Source organism: Suncus etruscus, chromosome 7 (genome assembly GCF_024139225.1).
Source record: "Suncus etruscus isolate mSunEtr1 chromosome 7, mSunEtr1.pri.cur, whole genome shotgun sequence".
In the NCBI taxonomy this organism is placed as follows: Eukaryota; Metazoa; Chordata; class Mammalia; order Eulipotyphla; family Soricidae; genus Suncus; species Suncus etruscus.
In genome coordinates this window covers 26,895,875-26,901,874 of record NC_064854.1, presented here as the reverse complement: position 1 = coordinate 26,901,874, position 6,000 = coordinate 26,895,875, and positions in this window count along the sequence as shown.

Here is a 6,000-nt window from a genome sequence, read left to right as displayed (position 1 = left end):
ACACTTTTCTTGTCTAATTATTCTTGCTAGGATTTCCAAATATGAATTTGATAGAAGTGGTGAAAGTGAAGATCTTTATGTTATTTCTGATCTTAGAGAAGAAGCATTATTGTTTACCATTGAATATAGTATTGACTGTGGATTTGTCACATATGATCTCTTTATTACATTGAGACTTGGTCCTTTTATGTCCATTTTTTTACTTGTTTTTTTAGGCCACTCCAATATACTTAGGGCTTACTCCTGGCTCTGCACCCAGGGGTCACACCTAGTGAAGCTAGGAGGACACTGGATGCTGGAGACTGAATGCAAGCCTTCTCTGTATAAGGCACACATCCTACTGCTATTTAAACTCTCTAGTCCTATATCCATTTTGTTGATTTTTTTTTGTTTGTTTTTTGTTTTTTGTTTTTGGGTCACACCCGGCGTTGCTCAGGGGTTACTCCTGGCTGTCTGCTCAGAAATAGCTCCTGGCAGGCACGGGGGACCATATGGGACGCCGGGATTTGAACCAACCACCTTTGGTCCTGGATGGGCTGCTTGCAAGGCAAACGCCGCTGTGCTATCTCTCCGGGCCCTGATTTTTTTTTAATCATAAATTTGTCAAATGAATTTTTTTCTGGATCCATTGAGAGAATTATCTGGTTTTGTTTTCCTTTTGTTAATTTTGTATATCATGTTTATTGACTTGCTGGTGTTGAACTGTCCTCACATCTTTAGAATAAATACCATCTAAGACAGCATACAATACTTTTAACATTGTTGGATTTGGATTGTTAGTATTTTGTTGAGGAATTTTGCATTCATGTTCATCAGAGATAGGATTGTGTGAAATTTTTTCCCATGTTTTTGATGTCCTCGTCAGTTTTGGAATTGGGGCAATGTTGACTTCATAAAATGTATTTGGAAGTTTTCCAAACTGGAAGTGTTGACTTCATAAAATGTGTTTTGGAAATTTTCCATTTTCTGAAAGGATTTGAGAAGGAAGAATTATCTTCTTCGTAAGTTTGGTCCAATTCACTTGTGAAGCCATCTGGTTCTCTCTATACTTTTGTTTGAGGGAAGGAAGGTTTCTGAATTCTACTTCTTCCTGGTTCAGTTTTAGTGTGTTGTGTGTCTTTATTTTTCAACTTTACTCTTGTTTGGATAACTCCTGCAATTTGGGGGGGTCTTTTAAAAGAACTGGAGGTGTGGGGTGTCCCAGCTGTTGGTGGTATGGGGCCACTCTTGGCAGCATTGCGAGATCATATATATTCGGTATCATTGTCACTGTCATAGCCAAGAGCTTGGCAAGTGCTTTAACTCAGTAATCTTATTCTTCAAGCCTAGAGTGTTGCATGTTCTTTTTTTTTGGGGGGGGAGGGAGCATACCTGGTGGTGCTTAGGGGTTACTCCTGGCTCTGCACTCAGAAATCACTCCTTGGCAGGCTCAGGGGACCATATGGGATGATAGGAATTGAACCCAGGTCCATTCGGGTCTGCCATATGCAAGGCAAATGCCCTAGCTCAGTACAATCGTTCTAGCCCCTTTTGTATATATAAGAGTTTCCTCATTTCTTCTAGGTTTCCATGATTTCCCTGTAATTATTCATTTGGCTCTCTTTAGTATTTCTTTAACATCTGTTGCAACTTTTCTTTTACTTTTGTATTTGTGTTTTTTTTCCTCTCTTTTTGTTTTTGTGACTGAAAAGTGTGTGTATTTTTTTTTTATTATTTTCAAATAATGAAGTCTTGGTTTTATTGATCTTTTGAATTATCATTTGACCTCCTGTTCTTATTTTTAGTACTATCTTCCTGCTATTGAGTTTGGTTTTGCCTTGTTTCTTTTTTTCTTTAGGTGTATGTTAAGATTTATAAAAGTTGTGACTTTTTGTGTCCTGCGATAGACCTGTAATGCCCTATATGTTCCTCTTAGTATTGCATTTGCTGCATTCCTTATGTTCTGTAATTTTTATTCTTATTCTTTTTATGCTCAGGTATTTATTTTCTTACTCTAAAGTTTATTTTCTTTCTTTCTTTCTTTCTTTCTTTCTTTCTTTCTTTCTTTCTTTCTTTCTTTCTTTCTTTCTTTCTTTCTTTCTTTCTTCCTTCCTTCCTTCCTTCCTTCCTTCCTTCCTTCCTTCCTTCCTTCCTTCCTTCCTTCCTTCCTTCCTTCCTTCCTTCCTTCCTTCCTTCCTTCCTTCCTTCCTTCCTTCCTTCCTTCCTTCCTTCCTTCCTTCCTTCCTTCCTTTCTTTCTTTCTTTCTTTCTTTCTTTCTTTCTTTCTTTCTTTCTTTCTTTTTTTTGGTTTTTGGGCCACACCCAGCAGTGCTCAGGGGTTACTCCTGGCTGTCTGCTCAGAAATAGCTTCTGGCCAGCACAGGGGACCATATGGGACACCAGGATTTGAACCAACCACCTTTGGTCCTGGATCGGCTGCTTGCAAGGCAAATGCCACTGTGCTATCTCTCCGGGCCCTAAAGTTTATTTTCTCATCTGCTCCATAGTGCAAGTTTATTTTTCTACACAGATTTGTGATTTTATCCTCTTTGTTGTTTTGATTGATTTATAGTTTTATACCATTATGATTCAAAAATATGCTTGATATAATTTCAGTCTCCATTAATTACTGCAACTTGTATTTCAACATATGGTCATTTCCTAAGAATGTTTTATTAACACTTAAAAAGAAATCAAGTTCTGTTGTTTGGGGAAGAATATTCTGTATTTATAAAACCTCTATCAATCAATTTGTTATTTAAAGCCATTGTTTTATTACTGATTTTCTTTCTAAATGAGCTGTTCACTGCTGACAACAGCATGTCCTCAATTATTATTTTGTTCTGTCTCTCTACAGGTCTGATAAAATTTGCTTTATTTTTGGTGCTATATTAGGTACAAATTAATAATCTGGGGGTTCACACCTGGTGGTGTTCAGTGGACCATATGAGGTTCCAGGAATTAAAAACTAGGTTGATCACATGCAAGGAAAGTACCTTACCCACTCTACTATTTCTCAGGTTTCCATATTAATAATTACATATATATTTGATGATTAATTTATCATTATATAATGCCGAGTTGTTCTCTTTCTGCCTTTTAATATTGGAGTTCTGGTCAGCTGTGTGCCAGGTAAGAACCTTCCCATTGTCCTATTTCTCCAGTCTTTTTTTATTCTTTTTTATTTGTTAAATGTGTATTTTCCTGTCTTTTTAAAATTTGGCATATCTCGGAGTACCAATTCCCAGTACTTCAGCTTCTGTTTAGAAAGTATAAATTGCTTTATTTAAGTACTATGTATCATATAGTTGACATATTTGATCATTGATCATAATACATTTGTTTCCAGGTAAGTGGGAACAAAATTATTTAAAAAGAAAAAAATAACAGAAAAGAAAGAAAAAGAAAAAAAAGAATATAGCAACAAGGAAATTTTATTCTTGTATCTTGCAATGAGTTTATTATGCTCTTGTTGCTAGTTGATCATTCTGTTTATTTGTTTCTGAACATTAGGTAGCTTCAAATACATATTGACATTTAAATTAGTGTGTTCCTGGGGCCGGAGAGATAGCATGGAGGTAAGGTGTTTGCCTTTCATGCAGGAGGTCACCGGTTCGAATCCCAGCGTCCCATATGGTCCCCCGTGCCTGCCAGGAGCAATTTCTGAGCCTGGAGCCAGGAATAACCCCTGAGCACTGCCGGGTGTGACCCAAAAACCACACACACACACACACACACACACACACACACACACACATATTAGTGTGTTCCTACAGGAATGCCAGTATTAAAAAAAATTGGAGTTGTGAAATAGCCACAAATATGGCTGTGTGGTTCAGGAATTCCAAAAACTACTGCTGATACTGCGGCTTTTGTGTCAGCCCAAATACTGGCATACCTGGAGTTTTGGACAGATTGGTGAGTCATAGATGATGAAGCAGGGCCATTGACAAAGCTGCAATTGTAAGTAATGGGTGCAGCTGGTGTGGCTTCAGCAGGGCAGGGACCTCTCCTTCCAAGATTGCCAGCTTTCAGCTCTGTGGCCAGTGTATCCACGAGTTTTTATGACTTGGGTATTCTTTCTTTTTCTTTTTCTTCTTTTTTTTTTTTTTGGTTTTTGGTTTTTGGGTCACACCCGGCAGTGCTCAAGGGTTACTCCTGGCTCTACGCTTAGAAATCGCTCCTGGCAGGCTCAGGGGACCATATGGAATGCCAGGATTTGAACACTGTCGTTCTGCATGCAAAGCAAACGACTTACCTCCATGCTATCTCTCCGGCCCCAGTATTCTTTCAAGAATAGATTGCTGACCAAATACAGACTTTTCTTAACTTTAAAAAGTAATCTTATTTTTGTTTTTCCTTTTTTCTTTTCTTTTCTTTTTTTTTTTTTTTTTTGTTTTTTGTTTTTTTGTTTGGTTTTGGGCCACACCCGGCAGTGCTCAGGGGTTACTCCTGACTGTCTGCTCAGAAATAATTCCTGGCAGGCACGGGGGACCATATGGGACACCGGGATTCGAACCAACCACCTTTGGTCCTGGATCGGCTGCTTGCAAGGCAAACACCGCTGTGCTATCTCTCCGGGCCCTTATTTTTGTTTTTCTATTTGAGGTCTTTGTAGATTTATATCTTTGAGCTGAGTAATTTGTTCCTCCATTGTCTGTTTTTAAATCCCTGAATCTGGTGTGTGTGTGTGTGTGTGTGTGTGTGTGTGTGTGTGTGTGTGTGTGTGTGTGTGTACCTTCACATATGTGCCGCAGGAGGTGAAGGGATGCAATTGGGAAATACTCAGTGGTGCTTAAGAGCTGTTCCTGGCTCAGTGCTCAGGGGTCATTCTTGGTGGTGTTCAGGGTATCCGAGATCAAACCAGAACTACCCATATGCACAGCAAGTGTCTTAACCTTTATAAATATCTGTCTTGTCCGGTTGTTATTTTTGGGGGAAGGAGGGGGTGTCATACTGAGCCATGCTCAGGTTTTACACTTACTCTACATTCAGGAATCACTCCTAGTGGAATTTAGAGAACTATATAGTGTACTGGGGGTTCAAACCCAGGTGGGCTGCATGTTAGGGAAGCACCTTACTTGCTTTGCTATCTCTCCTGCTCTTGTTTTCTTATTTTAAGTTTGTTTCTACTCATTAATCTTATTTCTGAACTCATTAACTTATCCATTTGGGATTTTGTTTTCTCTTTGATTTGCCTTTCAATATTCCCTTCTATCTTTTTGACGTGCTTTTCAGAGTTTCTTGAAGCTCTTTACGTTTCTTTTTTATAGTTACTTTGAACTCTTATCTGATATGGCGATAAAATCTTTCATATTATTGAGGTTGGATTGTGGAGAGTTGTTCTTTCCATATGATGTCATTTTCCCTTAAGTTCTCAAGTTACCATGATTTTTCTTTCCTTGCCCATTTTGCTGCATTAAGTTTGCCTGACTTAAAAAATCCTTATGATTTAGACCTTAGTTGCTTTATGTTTTCCTTTCCCAGAATGGCTTTTCCTATTTACCATTACCAATTTCACCGTGGTTTTATTTTATTTTGTTTCCATCAGGCTCTTTAGTACTTGGAGTGATTGTTATCAGTTTCAGAGTCCAGGGCCAGGAGATGCAAGGATCTGGCCACTATGTGAGTGAGAATACTTGGACTGGGGGCTAGATTACTAGCGTGGGAACACTGATGTTCCTCCTTTCTGAGGCCCCGGATGTCAGAGTCAGCAGTCTCTTCTGGGTCAGTTCATCATGGGGTCAGTACAGGACCTGAGGGAAGTGAAAAGTAGGATTTTTGGTACCTTCTCTTTTGTCCTCCCTGCAAGGGACCCTGACCTCAATAAAGCACCTCACTGGGCATGTTTCTCTGCACTGTCTGCTCTCTCTTCTCAAGTGCCCCGTGTCCCCCAATGCTTGGCTGCTGCTTCCACTCATTTCTCTACCTCCTTCTGTCACCTAGGGTTTCTTGAAAGTCCCCCGCAGTGCAGTACATAGGTTTCTGAGGTGCCAGAGTTACTTTCTCCTCACCCTGGGAC